This window comes from Camelus bactrianus, chromosome 21, assembly GCF_048773025.1.
Source record: "Camelus bactrianus isolate YW-2024 breed Bactrian camel chromosome 21, ASM4877302v1, whole genome shotgun sequence".
NCBI classification, from domain to species: Eukaryota; Metazoa; Chordata; class Mammalia; order Artiodactyla; family Camelidae; genus Camelus; species Camelus bactrianus.
Genome location: NC_133559.1, coordinates 6,185,503 through 6,208,070, shown reverse-complemented (window position 1 = coordinate 6,208,070; position 22,568 = coordinate 6,185,503). Strand labels below are relative to the sequence as shown.

The 22,568-nt window shown below is 42.6% G+C and overlaps 1 long non-coding RNA gene across 11 annotated transcripts in view; it reads right to left on the bottom strand.

Moving 5' to 3' along the window:
- Positions 1-22,568, bottom strand: part of LOC123617868 (uncharacterized) — a 150,872-nt gene that overhangs the window by 26,257 nt on the left and 102,047 nt on the right. For 4 of the 11 annotated variants that reach the window (XR_012501289.1, XR_012501293.1, XR_012501292.1 and 1 more), the window contains 2 exons: positions 10,416-10,514; positions 8,797-8,891 (listed from right to left, as the gene is read on the bottom strand). The exons of 3 other annotated variants lie outside the window; for them this stretch is intronic. This is a non-coding gene — a long non-coding RNA (uncharacterized LOC123617868). The remainder of the gene's footprint in view (positions 1-8,796; positions 8,892-10,415; positions 10,515-22,568) is intronic. 4 more of the 11 variants (XR_012501291.1, XR_012501295.1, XR_012501296.1 and 1 more) reach the window with 1 other exon arrangement.

The following is a 22,568-nucleotide window of genomic DNA, read 5'->3' as shown; positions in this document are numbered from 1 at the left end:
CTATAAAAGTAACTTTAGAACAAAAATATAAACCTTTCTCAACATCAAGATATTCCAGAAAAAAAGCAAATGAGAACATGATAAATGATGCTATTTATGTACAAGACATATTTGCATAAATGTGACACAGAAGAGTGTGGGAGACTGAGGTTGGACATATAAGCTATAATAGTAATGTCAAAGGCTTAATGCACTATCGAAAGAGCACGTTTTCATTTTAGTTCTGCATCAGTCTATGCTCTTCACAAGGGACATCCTAATCAAAGAGACTCAAAGTTATTTAAAAAGGGGTGAGTGGGTTAATAAAAATCAGGAAAACACAGATAAAAACAAAACTTAAAAATCAGGGCTATGATCTTGATCCCAGACAAGATAGAATTCATCAAAAAGCATTAAATAAGATGAAGAAGGACACTTAAAAATGTCAAAGGATATAATTCACAATGAAAATATAACAAATTTTAATAAATGTACATTCAATAACATAGCCCAGGTCTCATAAAGCAGAAACTACAGTGGGTACAAGAACAAATTTTAAAAAACAGAAATAACAGGGGACTTTCAGTTGAAGATAGCAAATGTAGAGATGAATTAAAAAACACAGTAAGCTATAATATAAATAAAACTTTATGCATATAATCCACTAATATCCTAACCCGACAATAAAAACTACACCTTCTATGCATAGAATATTTACTATCAGGTCACAAAGAAACCCTCAATGCATTATTCAAAAATAGAAATAATACAAATAGCATTCTTACAGGCACACGTGGGATGAATGAATACTGCCAAGCCTCTGTTGTTGTTTTGTCATTGTTGGAAATTAACAATAGACACACTCTATTAAATAATTTTTGGATAAAAAGAGATGAAAAAAATTGCAGACTTTTAGAAAATGATGACAAACTAGATACCTAAGGATTATAGACCACAACTCCATGAATACATCAAGGAAAATCCATAGCCTTAGCTACATGTTAATAAAAATTAGAATAAATAAATTAAATGTGCAAATTGAAAAGCTAGAAAAATACCAATGAAAACATATATGTATGTGTGTGTGTGTGTGTGTGTGTATGAATTTTAAAGGTAAGAAGAAATTAATGACTAAAAAACAGAAAAGCAGTAAATAAGTAAATAATAAGTAAACAAATAAATAACCTATTCCTTTGAATCACCCAGTAGAAAACCGCTAACCAATCTAATTTTTAAAAAGGTGAAAAAGGTGCAGGTGAGAAAGCAAAAATATATGAAATAAGTAACGATGGGCAAAAGATACAAAAAGATAGTTGACAGAAGAAATACAAATGATCCTTAAATATATAAAAATATGTGACAGCTTGTTCATACAAATAGAAACACAAATTAAAACCATATCAAGATACTGTTTCTCACCATCAGCTTGGCAAAAATCTAAAAGAGGACAGACTTGAGAAGCAACTTTTTGAGAACAGACTGTTGATGACGCTGTGGAGAAGAGCTGTGCCCACACTTCTGTGGAGGGACTGCCAAATGATACACCACAACGGAGGGAATCTGGCAAAATTCATCATTATCATATCTGCCTGTTTTGTTCTTGCTGCTCCCTTTGTACCTGAAGTCGATCTTGACAAACAGTAGCGTTCAATGATTATTCGTTGGAAAAAATGGAATGACCTGACCTCTTCTTTCATGTACATTAGTTCATATAATCTCTGTGCAGACATGTGACTATGGAAAGCAACTATAATCAGGCCTGGAAGCTCCCTGAGAACACGGATCTTGAGAACAGAATCTATTCCAAGACAGCAGTGGGCTCCATTCTTTCATGGCCAGAATCTCCTCTGGGGGCTTGAGGTGGGACTGGATGGGCCATTCTCAGGATCCAGGTTCTCAGGGAGCTTCCAAGAAGAGGAAGGGGGTGACCCTGGAACAGTCAGGGGAAACACAAAGGCACAAGTGGTTCTGAAAGAGAAGTCAAGCAACAGTGAGTCGTGGAGAGGTGACAGCCCGCCGCCCGTCCCCTCTAAGCCTCCCTGTGCCTTGCCAGGTGGATCTGGAAGCTACAGTGAGATCCACTCCACCCCGTAAGCTTTAGTTATAAATGAATAGAGATTCCTTATAAATGTTGAACATTGGAATGGATCAAATCACAGACATATTCAGGGTCAAACTTAAAAAGAAAGAATGGTGTCTAAGCCAACAGGATCTGACTGCAACTTTTATGTGTGCACTTTCATTTAGAAGGGAGGGGGTTATTCAGCCAAATGTAGAAAAGGGAAGTCATGAAGCCAATGAAGCTGGACCCCTATATGCAGTCCGTGTCTCGGCAAGAGGGCCACCTCCGACGGGCAAGGTCTACGGTGGTGATGGCCCTCCATCAGGTGAATAGCTGGATGGATGCCACTAACCTCCAAATCAGAGAGTGCACTCTCCTCCAAGTCGGTGACCACCAACTCTGATTACGATACGGGTCCATGTGGGAGAAAAGGCACCGCCCAGCAGGTGAGTAACTAGTCCTTCCGATATTCATGTTCCTTGTAAATTGATGAACTGAAATCATCAGTGTCAGCCCTGGTCTCTGGGCTTGGCAGCTGTGAGCCTGCCACTCACGAAGGAGGATCTCCTCTCAGACTCGGAGCCTGGGGGCCTGTGTGTGCGTCCTGGCCCCCGTGAACACAGGGCTGTCACTAAGGCGGCCAGCCTGCCTCATCCCTAGCCACGCCCCTCCTTCTCTCAGGGCTTACTGGTCCTCCTCAGTCTCTTAAAGTTGCCACATAGCTGATCCTTTCAAATAATGTACGTGATGTATATGTTATGTTAGATCCAAAAGGAAAAACTTGTGGAAAATGTACAAGGGCTAGTTGGGAACGGAATGTCCTTGCTCACAGCCCCTGAGGTAGACTCTCTTCCTTTTGAAGGTGGAAAAATCATCCTTCCACTTCATATCAAACATATTAAAATGCACCTACAGGCCATTTAAATATAATTTTTACTGCATTTTGGGGGCAAATTTGAATAGTTTTGTTTTTGAAATTATTTACTTACAAGTAACACATTTACCTGATTTTAGTGTTGATTTCTTTGCAATTACGGTGCATATTCTTGAGGAAAAACCCTATTAAAAATTGCTTAACAAGTAAGTATTTCCTATGATTACTAAATTTAACGAAGAATGAGGTTCATGAAGTTTCATTTCTGGATCTTTAAAGAGTGACAGAATTTAATTTGTCACATTTAGGGTTGGGGAGCTGACATTCCTATAGAATGACATCAATTTATTTTTGACTCAAACATCTCATTGGCCTTTACAAAGCTCACAAGCTCCAGTGATACTGTCTGTTGTGTGTGAAGCAGCCCCAGCCTTGCCAGGGCTGAAGGTCCACTCCAAACGCCCAGCAAACCTCTGTCCCCGGGTGCTTTCCGTTCATAGGGAGGGCAGGTAATGCTGTACTGCCGCCCCCTGGTGGTGGTGAAGACAAGCCTCTGCAGGAGTTCCTGCAGTAAATTTGCTTACGCTGGAATGGGAGATGGTGTCAGAAACCCAGAAACCACTGGACAGCCTCAGTAGTGTGACCCCGGGCACAGCAGCACCTGGAGGAAGTGGCCCTGAAATCTCCGCAGTGACCCACCCCAGGCTGCTCAGAGGCACAGGGCTGATAGTGGGGCGTGTATATGTGTGCATGTTTGTCTGGGGGTGCCCTTCACAGAGCCACCTCCACTGACAAATGGGCTCCCAGCATGGGGTTTGGGGCAGGCCCTGCCTCGATCCCCCTGTAGAACTTGACCTCTTGCCAGGGCTGTGGCTCCACTGGGCAGGGGTGGCCCCCGGGTGCTGGATTATCTCACCTGGGAAGGTGTATTTCTGGAGCGGCCCACGTGAGAGGTAAGGACGTAAGCGTCCCTTGGCTCTCTCTCCTCAAGTCAGAAAACAGCAGTGTGTGCACCTCTCCTGGGGCCCCTGAGACCAAGGCTGCAGCCCGCCCTTGTCCTGGCCGCTCACAGGACCCTCCTGTCAAGTGGAGAAGCAATGGCGTCTCCTCATGGCAGTTGTGAGGAGACATCTACTCATCTAAACACATGTGTATGCCTGGCACATGGCATGGTAAGCACTCAAAAATGTTAAGAATTGAATAATGCATTCTTTAAGGCCAGCTGTTTATAAAGCGAAGGATGTTTGAAGAAGGAGGAGAAGATACAAATGGTCTTAATCAGCTGGACTCTGACCCAGTACAGAAGGTTCTCACAGGTTGGGGTGTCTGCCTGTGAAGATAATTGTAGCTTTTAGCAGCTGCTGTGAACTGTGGCTCAGCTCTGGAGATTTCTACCTCAAAGAAAAGCCTAAGGGTTAGGGCTGAATGTCAGAATATTATTCCAAATGCACCCATGTAACACCAACCCTCCCCTCTTCTCTCTCAAGTCCCCATCCCGTCCATCAGGGCAAAATCAGTTTCTCACTGGTCCGTTTCTCTCCCTCTCAGGATTTTTAGGCTGTTACCTAAGAAGAGGGGAGAGAGTGGATCTCTAATTGGCTTATTTTTTCACAAGATTCAGGCAGAGAAATGGAAGGTGGGTGTGGCTGGGGAAAGCACAGTCAACATTAGTGTCTCAACTCGTGCATCTGACTTAGAGAGGCACGTTTAACAAACTAGAACAATCTGGGCCACACTGACCAGAAAAACCCATCTTTTGTTTTATGAGACATTTTATCATGTATCATGACATACTCATCATTTGGGTTCAATTTTTCTTTTGTCTTCAAAGGAAGGTCACCATCCACAGAGGAAAATGCGCGTACACAGGCTGAAATCTCCCTTATCTTTTCAATCCTCATCCCAAACACAAATAATCGCAAATAATAAAAGTGGGATGCTATGCTACATGCTGATTTGTAAATCACTACAAATTTGCTGAGCACCAGTTTTGTGCTTGGCATGTTATAAGATGAACCAGACCTAGTGTCTCCGTCCAGGCGCTAACATGAAATCAATAGAAATAATGGAAAGTATATTGAAATAACCAAAGACTCTTAGCTCAGAGAACAAAAGCCCATGCTGTCTGCCTCTGGGATACCCTAACCTACACTTAGCCTTGGTATGATTCCAGGTGGCGTTACTGCAATCATCACTGGTCTTGAAAATGGCTGTTTGGGCCTCATTCCCTGGTGCAGGGAGAGATGTGTTTATAATGAGACTCTGCTCGCAATGACTGCAGTGCCCTCCCCCCAAAAAAACACTCTCTGTCATTTCATCAGGGACCTTTTCCACTGCCTACTACTCACAACCATCACATAGTTACCCTCAGAAAACAGAGGACTAAAATCCACTGCTGTCCGCCATGACACACCCGGCAGGAACGCGCTGCTCTAATTACCACCTATTTTGTGATAAGATTGGTAGCCATGCATATTGTTGAAGTGTTTGTCTTATGAAAAGGGTGTTGTAAAATTTAATTACACCTCCTTATCCACAATCAATGAAAGATTAAGTCACACCTTAACATAACATAGGGTATTATTTATCCCCAAATTAAGCAGCAATGTAGTAATCTGGGGTAAACCACAGATTTATGACTTTTCCACCCATGACCTGGTCTTTCTCACTTAGCTGGTTCTGGCCACCTGCCTCCCCTCCAGAGTCTTGTCAACAAAATAAGCTGCTGATCACTCTGCTCTACACCCTTATGTAAGCACCTCACCAAGGACGATGTGCGGCCTGCAGGTGGCTCTGCTGTGATTTGTGGGCTCTGCTGCAATCAGTCAGATGACCCAGTTCAGTGGCGTGCCTCAAGTGCTAAACCCACACGCCTTCACAGGGGAATTTGACCATCCAGCAAACAGGGCACCTGTCATCCCCTTCACACAGAACGACAACCCTCCCCTGCCCCTGGATGTCAGAACTAACAATACCATTTGTCTATACCTTTCCATTTTGACTTTGCAGCCTTGCCCATCTTCTTTGTCTCTCCTGTATGTCGGGGTTCCGGGCTTCTCTTGAGAGCATCATGGTGCAGTGAAAAGAGGCCAAGGCCAGTCCCTGGGGTCAGAGTGTCAGAGAGGCCAGGGCTGAGCCCTGGCTCTGCCACCTGCCACCTACACAGCGTTAGCACTGGGGCTTTCTCTGAGCTTCAGCTTCCTCACTGGAAAATGAGGATCAGCATCTGTATCTCCCTTATGGAGCTGCTGGGGGATCACTGCTGCATGTAGAGCACAGAGACGCCCAGCAAACATGGACCCTGTGACTTCCCCTCTCCCACCTGCACCTATCCGTCCCACCCCTGCCATCTGCCCCTTACCTTCTCATACAAGAAACTGCCTTATACAAGTTTGTTCTTTTCCTCTAATAATACTTCCCAAATTCTCCTTCTAACTGTACACCCACAACTTGGTCTGATAAGGTTTATGGGAAACCAGAAATGTGCTGTTGGTGGCCAGTTACCTGGGATATCAGGTTGCAAAAAGAAATTTTTTTTTAAATAAATATCAGGGTAAGAAGAGCTAAACATTACTGGAAGGGCAGAAAATTGGAGCAAACTCTATGAAAATAAATTTATGAATATCCTTCAAAAGCTTTAAAATGTTCCTACCTTTTGACAACGGTCTCATCTCTAGGAGTTTATCATATTAAGGAAATAATCAGATATATTCAAATATTTGTGTATAGGACGTATTGCAACAGTGAAAAGTTAGAAATAATCAAAATATCTTAGAATAGGATGCCACGATAATGGAGTAAATACTAGGCAGGCCTTAAAAATCAGGTTTTAAATGAGTTTATAATGACATTACAAAATGCTCACAATGTGATATAAAATTATGAGTATATGATCAATTTTTTAAATATATAAAACATGGAATTACCATATGATCCAGCAATCCCACTCCTGGGTGTACACCCGAAGGGAGGGAAAGCAGGGACTCAGAACATAGTTGTAAACTCATGCTCACAACAGCATTACTCACAATGGTCAGAAGGTGGAAGCAACTCAAGCGGGTAAGTGGATAAACAAAACGTGGTCTGTACACACCCAGTGGGATGTTAACTCAGCCAAAGGAAGAAAATCCTGACACATGCTGCATGAATGTGTCTTGAGGGCATTACGCCAAGTGAAACAGGCCAGTCACAAAAGGACAAATACTGTATGATTCCACTTAAATGAGGTACTCAGAGTCGTCAAACTCATAGAGACAAAAAAAAAAAATGGTGGTTGCCAGAGATGAGGGGGTGGGAGGAAATAGTGTTTAATGGGTATAGAGTTTCAGTTTGGAAAGATGAAAAGTTTCTGAAGATGGATGGTGGGGATGGTTGCCCAACAGTGTGGATGTATTTAGTGCCATAGAACTGGACACTTAAAAATGGTTAAAATGGTAAATTTCACGTTGTATGTATTTTACTATGATACATATTATACATGCATACGTATACATATATATTTATCCATTACATCTCCACACAGACACACACATGCAGAAATGAAACACTGAGAAGCTATAAGCCAAATGTTAGCAGTGAATTGTGAGCTCTGACTCATGAAATTATGAGAGCTATTTCTTTCTTCTTTGTATTTCTCTGCATTTTACAACTTTTCTATTATGAATATATATTATTTTTAAAGTCAGGAAAAAAAATGTGTTTCTTTAAATCCACTTGAGTTTCCCTGAACGAGCTCTTTGCTCCGGCCAAGGAGGAGCCCGGCCCTACAGGCAGACGCCTGCGTGTTCTGCAGCAGGAGTTTCTCCCCTCCAGGCCCTGCCCTCGGCCTTTACAAGGCGGTTTCAGGCTTGCGGAGGAGCTCATAAAGAGCTCCTGCCCACGCATGGGCATTGTTGGAGAGCATCTGCAAGGTCTCTTCAAGTCTCGTGGATGAATTTATGGCTGCTTCATGACGGATTCCTCCTGATGGCCCCAGGACCTATGCTGGAACTGTCCTGCCTGACGTGCAGCCAAGAGAGTCATGTCGGGGCAGCAACACAACGCAGCGGGGAAGGGCCAGAGGAGTCAGCCTTGGGAATTCCGCACTGTGACCATCAGCCAGACACTCCCCCTCTCTGGACCTTCCCTCCTTCACTGGTGAGAGGAGGGGATTGGCAAATTGTGACCCCCTCCTTCAAACCAAGCTCATGATTTGCTTGCCCCGGGGTGACTTCCCTGATGAGCTCCTCCAGACTCTGAGGGTCACCTTAGCAGTCATGGCTTCAGATGCTCCTCTAGAAAGCTGAGGTCAAGATTTGCATGTAAGCTCTTCAGCGATTTTTGTGTGAGTCCTTGACTGCGCTCAGGGGTCATGGGCCCAATGACGCCTTCCAGTCCTGCCTGCCCTTCCATTCCCAGCAAGGAGTCCCAATCATTTGTGTTGAAATGGGTCTCAGGCAACTTACAAACAGACCCTGCGTGAACTGAGCACCTCTCTTGCCCCATTTAGAAGCCACCATTGGTTCCCCTTTGCCCTTAGAACAAATTCCAAACAAGGACTTTATTCTGAGAAATATTCACAAGACCCTACCCAGTCTGCTTTCTGACCTCCTCTGCCAGACTCAGCATTTGCTGCGCTCTGCTCCTGCTCTGTGACTAATAATGTTTTAAGTGTCTTACCTGTGAGAACTCATTTTTTTTGCACACGGCCAAATCCTGAAGACTTTTTTTCTCTGCCCCACTTCCCTAGTTTCCTGTCTGTTTTCTTACTATCGCTCTTTACCCTTCCAGCTGAGTCTGTAAAGCACTACACAGCCTTCCTATAAAATGCTGTTCTGCCTGAGTGAGCCAGAGTCGATGACTGCCGCTTAAAACCAACAATCTTATCTCAAAAGACATTTACCTAGTGAGCCTCCACTGAGCATCACTGAATTCCAGGCACCTGTGCTGGTGCAGAGGGGATACAAGGCTCTGGCTCTGCTCCTGAGGATCTCACAACTGTATGAAAAAAAATTTTTGTTAAGACAAACAAACAAAAAGGACAAACAACAATGCAAAGTAATTAAAGATACAATGTGAATAGTTATGAAAGTATGACAGCTCTTTGGGAACCCAGATGGGGAGTCTGAGAGGGCTTCACAGAGGAGGTGACACCCAAAGAGGCAACGCAGCACCAGTGGCCAGAGAGGGCTCTGAAGCCAGATGAGCCGGGTTCACGTCCCGCTTCTGCCACACATTGGATGTGACATGTAACCTTGGGCAAGTTGTTTAATGTCTTTGGCCTTCAATGTCCTCATCTATAAACAAGCAACAAGCAACCATAGGAATATCTCCTTAGTAGTCACCTCTGGAGCCAGCTCAGTCCCCAGGATCTGTCTAGGAAGCGTGCCCCCAGGCCTGGAGCCAGCACCGCCTGCTTCTTCACCAACCTCACGTTGCTGTGAAGGACCATCTGTCTCAAGCCCAGGGCTCAACTCGAGTCACTAACTTATTAACGAGGCTCATTGTTTTAGTCCTGGACCTAGAATGTGACTCAGCCTTTCCTTGCTGTTTCCAACTTGCCTCGTACGTTAAAAGGCTAAGTTAACATTATTTGGGGCTTAGCTTTCTTATTCATTAAAGAAAAGTCCCTTCTCACTGAGTCCAGAATCCACTCCTCTGAGCCTATTCTGAATTGTTCTCTCTGAAGCCACAAAAATTCTGTGTATTAGCCTTCTAGATTCCCCTAAAAAACATCCTCATGAGACTAAGCAGCCTGGTATAGTTTAAAAAAAAAAAACAACTCCTAATTTTCTAGAGTCAGAGAGAGTCGGGTTAAATCCACAGACCCACCTCTAGCTGTGAGCCTTCAGACAAGCCACCTCTTCACGCCGTCATTATTTATTTCCAGGGCTATTACAATACCAAAGTCAGGAAGATACGTAACAAGCCTGCTCAAGTCTCTTCCTTTAATTTGTTCCTGTTATTCCTGTATTCCCATTTTGCAATATCCTCTGATGGTCCCACTGACAGCCATTCTTATCACTGCCTGTTTTCTCAATCTCTCTACTTTCAATTTTTTCTACTGAATGTCCTGGCAGCTCCCAAATGTCACACTTCTGAGTTTCTGGTGCTACTTTCTTGGTGCTGCCTTGTAGCCATGTTCATTGTTCATTCCATTTTAGCCCAGTAAAAGTATTTTCATTCCTAATTTAAACATACATCAAAATTATTCTATTATGCTGAGAAGGTATGTCATTGAACTTCAACAGGGCATTTAGCCAGATCTCTTATAATATCTTGGATGTATGGACAGTCATTACAATTGCCAAGACTGAAGGTGATGGCTGATGAAACAGAACCTCTCTTAGGAAAGTGGATAGTGTCATGCCAGCATTCTAGCCACATCTTATTCTAATTAACATCTTTATTAATCACTTGAATGCTGATTTCTTAAACAGGTCAAGCAAATTTACAGATGACAGAAAACTGGAAAGGTTCGAAACTACTTTCAAGTCAGAAATGATTTTCAAAAATACATACGTATCTTAGCAGGTTGTATTGATGAGCTGAATAAAACAAGAAGCTTAAAGGGGGCAGATGTAACATTCCTTCTTTGAGTCCAATAAACTAGCAGCACCCCTGTAGGATGAGATTGAATTTGTTCAGCAGTAGTTACTCTCCCACAGCCAACCCAGTATGATTTCATCCTGCCATACAATTGCACCCTCAAAGCAATGCAGTCTAAGGATGCCTTAGGAGCTCAGCTTTAGAATAATGGAAGTAATGATCTTCCTCTATCCTATGCAGCTAGACCACACCTTTGGAATTAAATTTAGCTAAGGGTGACTTATTCTGTGCAAGATATTGGTAAGATGAAATACATTTAAACAAGAAATCATTAGGATTCAAAACCATGTCATAAGAGGTGTGTCTGAAGGCAGCAGGGACTTTTAGACCACATAAAATCCCCTCAGGTTTCTCAGGGAGCAAGACAGCAGAAGGTTACAGAAACTATAGGATAGGTTCTCCTCTCGAGCTCACGTACAAGGTGATTAGTGTTGTAACAGAGGCAGATTCAAAATGAGGAAGAAATGGCTAATTTTGCCTGGAGGGGCAGGAAAGTTTTCACACAGGGAAATGAGGCTGAAACTGGATCTCAAACATAATGTGGAGGATTTCCCCCCCAGCAGAGGGCGTCATTTGAAGCAAAGGGAGCAACATACAGATGAATCCCCCGGGGCAAGGATTAAAGCAGGGGGTTGAGAAGTAAGTGGAGGTAAGAAAGTGACAACAGCAAGTACCAAAGATAGACTGCAGGTTTCTGCTTAAATGTAATGTACTTAGAGGTTTTCCCTGGCCACTGACGCCCTGTCTAAACTCAGTGTCCCTGTAACACTGTCTCCCAGTGTTCTCCAGTTTTTCTCTAGAGAACTCACAGTTCATATTTTATGTTTGTGCACTATTTAGTATCAATTTGCCTGCCATACTGCACGCTGCATGAGGGCATCAGGGGCTGTGGCTGGCACATGATAAACACTTAACAAGTAGATGCTGAATCATGCTCATGAAGACCAATTTAAAGCAGATTATGGGGGGAGGGTATAGCTCAGTGGTGGAGTGCAGGCCCAGCATGCACAATCCTGAGTTCAATCCCCAGTACCTCCATTAAAATAAAAAAAGAAACCTAATTACCTCACTCCCTTAAAAAAATAAAAAATAAAAAAAATAAAGCAGATTATGACAAGAGCTATACTATACATACACATTTCTTCATTTCTTAAGAGACAAGGAATATCTGAACTAATGACACTTGAACTAATTAAACCTTATGGGAGAAAGAGAATACAGGAAGGACATCAGAGGCTGACGGCGCAGCTCCGGCGGTGCATGGGGGCGTGAAACAACATGGCAGGTACAGAGAACTGAGAGAACTTCCATATGTTTGTACACAGGTAGATGTCGGGGTGTGGTAGCCGACAAGATCAGAGAGGTAGGCAAGGGCTAAGCCATTCAATGAATATTTCAATGAATCATTCAGTTCATTCAATGAATATTTATTGAGTGTTTCTTCATGAAGGGCTTCCTAATCCACACAAATAAGTTTGGATTTTATCCAAACAGTATTGAGTAACTACTGGAGGAACTGAGAGTCCTATGATTCAATTCGTACTTTAGAAATTTAATTCTGGAGTCTGGGAAGTGGATTATTTAGATGGCGGCAAGACTGGAGATGAGTAGAGATCACTTTAGGAAGCTGTTTCAGAAATCCAGGTAAGAAACCGGTGGCAGTGGGGACAAGGAGGACATGGTTCAAGGAAGTATTTAGACACCAGGATTGACAGTATTTGATGGGAATTTCTCACTTTGGGAAGTGAGAGAGAGTGAAATTTAGGATGGTTCTTGTGTTTCTGGTAAACGCAATGGAGGAGATTGTGATACACAGAGAAAAAGACTATGGAAGAAGAGAAAATTGAAATAGCAGTAAATCGTGAAATCCATTTAGTACTTGTTGATATTTGTGGAAGAGACTGCTAGCTGTCTACCAGGACCCATTTTCTCCTTTTTCCACATAATAGTATCTCAGATGTGGCTATGACCAACAGCACGGTGTGCAAATTCTTTCTCACTTGTTTAAGAAGAAATCCTTGTCCCACAGTTTCTGCTCTTTCCCTCTGCTACTGATTGGAATGGTAATTACTAGAATGACACAGGAAATCACAAGCTGAGGATGGCAGAGCATCCATTAGCCTGGGTCCCTGTATGTATTAGAGCTGTCTGCTAACCTAGAACACTAATCTTAGGCTGTTTACATGATAGAAAAATAAATGTATTGCTCTTTAGGTCATTCAATTTTTAGTCTTTTGTTACAACAGCTTATCCTGCCTCATACAATATCATGAGATAGATTTATCAATCATAATCAAATTGCTGGTGGATGAATGACATTAGCAAGTTGGTGAAACAAGAGGTTCCAGTCCTCATCCTCCTACAGAAACACCAATACACCAATCTGACAACTATCCACAGACAAAAATATCCTCATGAGGGTTCCAGAATCCAGGTGAGAGATTACAGCATCTGGGAGGAGTATAGAACCTAGAAATGATGCGTTTAAGAAGGTAGGAGGGACAGTATCACTTTACTCACATCACCCTTCCCTGCAACCCATGCCGTGCAGGGCCAAGAGATATCCCTTGGCCCAGGAGTTCTCCTGTAGGGAAAAGAGAGCAAAGTGAGAGTCCAGCTTCACTACTGATCCACTCCAGTGGATCCTGCTGCCAAGCCAGCCGCTCCAGACCCTGGCTCCAGGCTTATCACCATGGACTCAGGCACCAGGTTAACTCATAGACCCTGGAACCAGATTCACTCATCTACAGCCTCTGGCACCAGAACTGCCTGTTTGCAGACCCAAGTATCAGGCCTGTTCACTTGTAACTCTGATAGCAGGCCTACCAATGGATGCTGCCAGCTGGCCTGCCCAGAATCTCTGGCAGGGCTGACTGGTTAATGGCTTTCCCTGCTGAGGCCAGCCTGCAAAGACTGGAAGGGGCGACTACTTCCTTTAAAGTGCAGACACCAATGCAAGACTATAAAGATCATGAAGAACTGGGGAACCATGGTACTGCCAAAGGAACGAAATAAAGCTCCAGTAACCGGCCCTAAGGAAAGGGAGATTTACAAACTGCCAGGCAAAGAATTCCAAATAATCATATGAAAGATGCTCAGTGAGCTACAAGAGAACACAGATAGCTAATTAAACAAAATCAGAAAAACAATACATGAACAAAAATGAGAAGTTCAACAGAGAGAAAGAAACCATAACAGAGAACCAAAGAGAAGGTCGAGCTGAAGAACACAATGACTAAACTGAAAATTTCAATACAGAGCATAAACAGCAGACTTGATTAAGCTAAACAAAAAAATCAGTACGTTTGAAAACAAATCACTTAAAATTACCCAGTCAGGGGGGAAAAAACGAAAAATGAATGAAAAATACTAAAGAAAGTCTATAGGACTTTATGAGACATCAAGCAACCCAACATACAGATTATGGGAATCCCAGAAGGAGAAAAGAAAGATAAAAGGAAAAAAAGCTAACTTTTTTTTAATGGCTGAAAATTCCCCAAATCTAGGGAGGGAGATAGACATTCAAATTCTTGAAGCCCCCAAAATTTCTAATAGATTGAATCTAAAGAGGTCTACCTCTAGACACATGATAATTAAATTGTAAAGTGACTTGTCACATACAAGGGATTTACTCCATGAAACTATATGCGGATTCCTCAGTAGAAACTTTGTAGAAACAAATGAAATGATATATTCAAAGTGCTGAAAGGAGGAAAAAAACTGCCAACCAAGAATACTATACCCAGCAAAACTATCCTTTTAAAAGGAAGATAAGATGAAGACTTTCCTAGATGAACAAAAACCAAGGGAATCATCACCACATACCTGCCTTACTGGAAGTGCTAAAGAGAACTCTTCAAGCTGAAATTTTTAAAATGCTAAACAGCAACATGAAAGCATATGAAAGTATAAATCTCACTGACAGAGGTAAGTATAAAGACAAATACAGAATAACAAAGTACTTTAAGGGTGGTGTGTAAGTCACTTCCAGCTCTAGTATAAAAGTTAAGAAATAAAAGTATTAAGTAAAATTACAACCACAAGAACTGGTTAATGGACACACAATATAAAAAGAAGGAAAACTGTGACATCAATAACATAGTGTGTGGGAGGGGGGGTATAAAAGTGCAGAGTTTTTTGTATGTGGTTGAATTTAAGTTGTAATCAACTCAAAATAGACTGTTACAACAATAAGAAGTGTTATACAAGCTTCATGGCAGCCACAAAGAAAAAATCTACAGCAGATACAAAAAAAGATAAAGAGAAAAGAATCAAAGTATATCACCACCAGAAAAAAAAAATTACAAAGGAAGATAATCAAATTGGGTTAAGGTCAAAGCCAGGGATATGAATAAGCCATAAAAAAATGTACAGATAAAGAAAAGAAGACTTCAGATGAAACACAGGGGAATACAACCTTTAAAGTGTTCATGAGGGAAGGAAGATAATATCACAATGAATTGTGAAAGAATAACAGAGAATTAGACGATAGCAGTCTGTCAGGAGCCAAGAGAGGAGACAGTGTCAAGGATGGAGCTGTGAAATGTTCAAACGCTACAGAGAGACCAAGAAAATGTCAGAACTGAAAATGGCCATTGAATTTAGCAATTAGAGTGACCTTGATTTTAATATTACAGTAGAATGTGGCAAAAAAAGGAGTCAAAGTCATACCAAAATGGATGCAGCAAAATTAGGAGGAGGAGAAGAAGAGTCAAGGGGAGATTGTTCTTTCAAAAAGCTTCACACTGCAGAGATCAAGGAAGAAGTTATTTCAAGATAGCAGAGACCTGAGCATGTTTTTCTGCTAAGCAGAGAAAGGAAATACTGTGGAGAAAAAGCAAGATGGACAGATGGAGGAAGGAAGTTCCATGAGAGGATGGGAGAAGATGGGGTCTGGGACCTCAAGGATTGGCCTTGGACCAGCGTTGGGACCCTTTTCCCACTGTAAGAGAATGTGAGGAGGTCAGGAGGAGTGCAGATGGAGGTAAATTTCTAAAAGCATGACAGAAATTAAGAAGTGATCATTATTTTCTCTAAAAATAGAGAATGAATTAGTGTTTGATTTATAGCTCAATGAAAGTGGTAAAGCTACCAGGGTTGGAAAAAAACATGCTGGGATAAATCTAGAGTAGAGTGGTGTCCCCTATATGTAGACAGGAGGAGGGTGTAGATGGTAAGACTGGTCCAAAAGAGGGATTCTGAGCAGCAAGTGGAGAGGGATGAAGGTCAAAAAGTAGAGGATACTGGTGAGAACAGTTGGTGGATTTCTCTCTTCATCACTTGATCCTTGCTTTCTTGGAGATTTTATACCAGGTTTGCCACATTGCCTGCTACAAACATCACACCATCACCATCCCATGCTTTTCCAAGTCTGAGAACAACATTTCCCAGAACCCCTTCCTATATAGTGCCACACTGCAGTCTGCCAATGAAAGAGACATGGAAGGTGGGACCAAAGAGGAAGCCTTTATTTCAAGGAGGTTGAAGTGGCCAGACGTGATAGCTTTTAGACTTTTTCTCCAATTTTCTAAAGTCCTCATTCTTTCAGCTCCACCCTCATTCACATAATCTCTAACTGATAACATCAAATCTCTCATCCCCTTAACACTCATATTGGCTCTCGTTTCCTAATCAAAACCAAATGGGTATACCAAGCTTAGCGATGATAGAGCTATCCGCACCCTCTTTGAAAGGAAGAAACATTTAATTATTCTGGCCTCCATTCAACTCTGTTTTCCTTGGCATTGTCATTTGGCAAAACAGCTGGTGACACCTCAGACACCATTGCCTTGGATGCTTGGCACCTGTCAACCTAAAATGCTTCCTGCATTCTTGAGAGCAGGCTTCTTCTTGGGTGCCATCATTGCCACAACGCTCCCACATAACTGGATGCTGTCACCTCAGACAAAAGCCTTGCATTCTTGGCAGTGCTCACCAATAAGGAATCAGGCAATGGGTATGCAATTTGGATACATCACAGGGCTGATCCTGGATCCTCTTTAACACCTTCCTAAGTAGTGATTCATCGTGATCATACTCAGCCAGTTGTTTAGAGAACAAGAAGGTTCTTTACAGCACCACTGGCAATATCATGCCTCAGGCTCCAAAGCCAGCTGCATACAGAGTTTAGCAAATTACTAGGATGTGACAGAGTTTAAAGCGTTTGACTTTGTCTAGCTTAACAGATAAGTCCTACTTAGTGCTGGGCACATGGTGGGGACCTAATTTACTTGAGTTGTTCAGAAGCTGGGTTTCTGAATCTTCTTTAGCGGCCAGCCTTTCCCTTCTTCCAAACAGAGAGGCTGCCTGCTGTTGTGATCAGGAGTGCAGACTGCAGCCAGACTGCCTGAAGTTACAGCCTGGTTTGATTTGCGGAAAGCTGTTTAACCTCTCTGTAACTCATCTACAAAATAGGGGTAATAATAGCAAGGATTCAAGAAATACTGCCTTAAAGGGCTCAGTATATTTCTGGCACATAATAAGCACATGGTAATAATAACTTGACTGGCTCTGCACTAAAATCTGATTTCTCTTCCTAGTTGTTCTCTTATTGCCATTCCATCTATTTTATCCCAATTATGGGCCAAATAAGGATGTGTTGGCCTAGGCTCGCCAGGCATACGCTCTGTCTTCCGTCTACCTGGTCTACCACACATATCCTGAAATAGGGCCTTTCTGGAGGATCATTAACATACAACTTACATTAGTTTCAGGTGTAACAATGATTAGACATCTGTATACACTGTGAAATGATAATAAGTCTAGTTATCATCTGTCACCATACGAAGTTACAGAACTAGTGTTTTTCTTGTGTTGAGAATTTTTAAGATCTACTTTCTTTTAAGGTTTGCTTATTTACTTTCAAGTTTGCAAGACAATGTTATTGACTCTATGCTGTACATTACACCCCCTGACCTGTTTATTTTATGACTGGAAGTTTGTACCTCTTGATCCCCCTGATGCATTTCACCCCCCCCTCCCCCGACAACCACCAAATCGCTTTTTTATTTGTTCCTGGTCAAGCTGTAAGCTTGAGCTAGCTTACACCTCAAAACTCTCCTACCCAACTACTATTTTATAATATAAGGTCTTGCCTCCACTACCTCTCTAAACTCATCCTCCTATCCCTCTCTCCCTTGCTCACTCTACTCCAACCACCTGGTTGCTTGCTGTCCCTTAAATGCACCACATGGCTCCTAACACGGGGCCTTTACCTTTGTCCTTCTGCCTAGAAAACTCCCCCTGCCCGGGAGCGTGGCTTGAGCCCTCACTGCCTTCTTGCCTTTGCGCAAATGTCGCTTTATCAGTTAGGCCTTCCCTGAACACCACATATAAAACACACCTCACACCCTCAACTCCCAGTCCTCTTTACCCTGCTTTATTTTCTTCCCAGTACTTATCACTATCTGTCAGATCATATGTTTATTCACTTATCAATTGTCTATTTCTCTCCATTCCCATTCCCAATGGAATTTCCCTGCCTACACGTATCACCGAGGAGAAAGGTATTTTATCATGTGTACTAATAGAATGTTGGAACAGGACTTGGCACAGCTCCTCAGTCTCCTCTAAGTCCTTCTTTTTAAAATCAAATGTAACTTTAAAAAAAAGTGATGCAATAGTTCAGTCTTCCCAAATAAGGCAAAACAATATTTAATTGTCTTATGCATATATGGTCTAGTACAGCCACTCTCTTGTCTTTCGCCAATAGTTAAACAAGAGGCTGGAGGAATACGGACCGACAATGCTGGGGAGGGATGATACGACCTAAATGGCAGCAGGGGGCACGGGGCTGAGAGGAGGCACTGACGAGGTGTTTAGAAAGCAAAATCCAGACAACTTGTTGAATGACTGGATGTGGGAAATGAGAGAGCAGAAGTCTAGGACAACTCCCCGGATTCTGAGCAACCAGGTGAGTGATTTTACAGGCGGCAGACCGAAGAAGTGCGCAAAGCTACGTGAGTGGATGGGGTAAGCGTGTTAGGCTTGGGTGGGATGGTTCCACAAGACATCTAGACGGAGCTCTCCAGGGCACCGCCCAGAACTGGGGGCAGATCAGAATTGGAGAGATAGTCATGTTCTGCACAAAGTGTGTGTGTGTGTGTGTGTGTGTGTGTGTGTGTGGAGGGGGGATAGAAGAAATACAGGGAATTGCATGTTCTTGAACGATAATTATAAAAGCTTTCACTTGAGTGCCTTCGGTGTGCAGGAACTGATTGGGAGTAATAGAGACTAGTTTGAGCTACTTTAAACAAAATGACGGCATAGATAAAACTACGAGGGCATGTCACAGGCCCAAGGGCAGGGATACAATTGTCTCAGCAATGAACTGGAGCCAGGGAGGACCATACCATCAGGATTTTTGTCATCTCTTGTCTCCAGACTTTTTTGTGCCTCTGCTCCCTGCTTCATTATTCTCTCTCCAAGTGTTTTTCCCAAGCTACAAGGATGTTTGTACTTCTGGAGTTAATATCACCTCCACTTAACACACAGGGCAGAGACTAAAAATGGAATTATATAGTGCTAATACTGAATCCCAAGGAAAGGTACTCACTGGCTAGCTTGATAGGGCAGAAAACCGGGACCAAATAACCGTGGAGAGGGCTCAGAAGGGATGGACAGTTCCATGAAAAGGTAGCAGCAGGGAAGACAAGCCAAGGTATCCACACACACAAGTTTCTTATTTAACCTTAGAATGACACTGTGAGGTACTTCTTACTACTATCCTTTATACTGTAAATGCTCTGAAGGCAAAGACCATGTCTATTCATTCACCGCTGTATCCCCAGCCCCTAGCACGATGCCCAGCTCATGCTTCATAAACACAGTTGGTGTCAATGAGCAATTGAATGGATGAGTCTCAATTTTACATTTGAGGAAACTCAAGATCAGGGAAGCTCAATCACCTTCCCGGGTGACACAGCAAAGGAGCAGAAAGCAGACTCAAATCCAAATCTAGTCTGCTTCAGACCTTGCGCTATTAACCGAAAAAACTCACTTCTGGTGAGGCATTCACTGCTGCCTAGAAGTCTGAATTTCCTCGGGAAATGAAGTTTCCAGATACTGAGACAGCTGTATCCCAGTGAGCAGGCAGGACGCTGGCCGGGGACGGGCCCGGGCCCGTGCTGGGATGGGCACGGGCACGCTCACAGAAGTCTCCGTGCACTGCAGCGAGTGCCCCTGACAGGTGCCAGTAACGCAGAGCAGTGACAGCAGGAGACGGGGAGGGTGTGCGGGCACATCATCCTAGGTGGCTCTGTCTCACAACTAAAACTTCCGGCTGGAAAAGGCCCCAGGTGCGTCTCTGCCCACAGGTCCAAAGAGCAGAGCAAGATGATTTTAGACTCTTCAAGAGGGCTGCACAGCTCTCAGTCCTCGTAGTACAAGAATTCCAATCCCCCAACTCAGAAGCATTTCTCAGCACGTATTATTTCTACCATGGTAGGTGTTTAGACAGTAGGGTAAGGTGATCATGTTTTCTAAGCCTGACAACACGTGAACTGACAAAAGATTTTTTTCTTCCTTTGTTTCTTTATTTACATAAATAAGGATAAACTGGATCAAACATAATTATGTATTTAACAATCATCTCTTGCCTGCATTCCTGCAATAGCTTCATAACTGGTCTCCCCAAGTCGACCTTTGGCCCCTCACAGTCTATTCTCAACATAAGTGGGTAGAAAGAAGCTTTCAAAAAGGAATTCAGGTCACCCCTCTGTTCTAAACCTGACATTAACTCCCCATCTCATTAAAGTAAAAGCCAACATCTAAGGCCTAAAGGTGTGGACCACACATTCCGAGCATTCTCCCTCCCACTCACTCTGCTCCAGCCACACTGGCCTCCCAGCTGCTCGCTGAACTTGCCAGGCACATTCTACCTTGGGGCCCTTGCACTGGTCGATTCCTTGATTGAATGAATAAAAAGAACAAAATCACTTTATCAGTAAGAATTTAAAATATATGATACAGAACTATAGTTCCCACTGTCTTAAAATCTCGCTGGGTTGACAAAACATTTCACATTTTAAATAATTAGATCAATGTAAGACTGGGGGCCAAGTTGTAGGCCTAGGACTATAGATGTTACATAAGTGGAGAAAAGAAAAGAAAGTAGTAAACAAAGAAATTAAATATGGTGTGGATTTTTAAAAGTAATAATCATAATGATAATATTAATGAATATACTATAGAGTTTATCACAAGCTTTTACAAATTTTCCATTTTATCCTCACAAAGTCTGTTGAAGTAAGTAAAGTGTATGTTATCACCCCATTTTATAGAAGCGATAGCTGAGTAAGGGGAGTTTATATAGTTTATCCAGGGTATACAACTAGGAGAGGGTGGAGGACAAACACAGATCTCCTGACGCTAAATTATTCACTAATTTGTTAATCGATCCAACAAATATTCTGAGTATCTGTGATGTGCCAGGCATTGTTCTAGGTATGTGCAACACAGCAGTAAATAAAACAGATACAGCTCTGTCCTTAAAGAGCTTATATACCAGGGTGGGGGAGAGACACACATACCATAACAGCAGTATCACAACAGGTAAGTAAATTATATAGTGTGTTGGACCGTGATAAGTGCCATGGAAAAATAAAGCAAAGGGAAACGAAACTGAGAGTGCTGGAAAGGCAATGTGATATTAAACAGTGGCCACAGAAGGTCTTATTATTTTAAATTTATTTTAAAATTTTTATTAAGATGTAATTTACATAGGCTAAAATTTAATCTTTTTAGTATACAGCCCTGCAGGCTTTGACAAATGCAAATAGCTGTATAACCACCACCATAATCAAGATATAGAACAGTCCCATTATCAAAAAATATAACCTCCATGTCCCTTTGTAGTCAAGCGCTCCCCCCAGCTCCAGACTCTGGCAACAACTGATCTGATTTCTGTCCCTATAGCTTCATCTTTTCCAGAACGTCATATAGATGCAATTACAGAGAATTCAGCCTTCTGAGCCTGGCTTCTCTCACTTTGCAAAATGGATCAGATATTCATCAATTGTATTGTGCATCACTCTGAATATATGAACATATCAGTTTTTGTTTGAATGGATAATTCACTGAGTGTGTTTGATACTTTTTCACCTGTTCCTTTTGTGATGGTCCAGCACATATCAGCTCCTGTGAATATTTCTTGGGTATAAGAATTAAAGCATATGAGACTGTTTTCAAATTGGCTAAGAGCTAAAGCACAGTCCTCTGTCATGGGCTTGGTGTAGATGTGGGTTAGAGCAGCCAACCTCTGAGTTTCTTAGGGCGGAGGTCACAGAATCTGTATTTAAATTAATATATAAAAGGCCCTCTCTTCACTACCATTCGCAAAATAGACATCGTAGCCTGTTTTATCACTCACGTTGCTGTTTGACAAATAGCTTCGCCTAGGCCCCAGATTGCTGGGTTGTGGCACTAACAGGTGAGGGCACCAGTCCTACAGCAGGCAGGATCTGAATTTGGCTGGCATGAACCTGACTCAGCCTCCCTCTGGCTTTACATACAGCCCTGAGGTGGGTTGGGTTTTGCTATTCCAGCCACTGGCAGCCTTGAGCAACTTGCAGGAGACAGAAGCAGCTGAACTTGAAAGCTTAGCTTTACATGCAGGTAGAGGCAGTTTTGAAAGCTGCAGAATATACCTCAGTCAGCTGATGTCTCCCTGTCATTTAAACCAATCTGAACCACCCAGACCTACCTGTCCATAAGAATTCTAAGGGGTAGGAGGGCAAGAGGCAGTGAAGTCCATAAATCCATAATCCATTAGAGGTTGCTGGGACTCTGGCTTCTTTATGAAAGAGAAGAGACAGAAGGATTTTTCTATCTATAAAGCCCCAAAAGAATCCATGGTCTTAATATTTGGGAAGAGTAAGCCTTCCTGTTGAGGGTGAGTGGCTGCGAACCACATATAACCAGGAAAGGGCTTCCAAAGGCTAGAGTGTAACCAGGTGAAGAAAGGTTATAGATTTTAAAAGCAGGATAAATACAACATTGACCCCCTTACTGGCAGTGGATCAAACACAGTGTGAATGCAAGAAAAAGGAGACAATTGATGCACCCTGC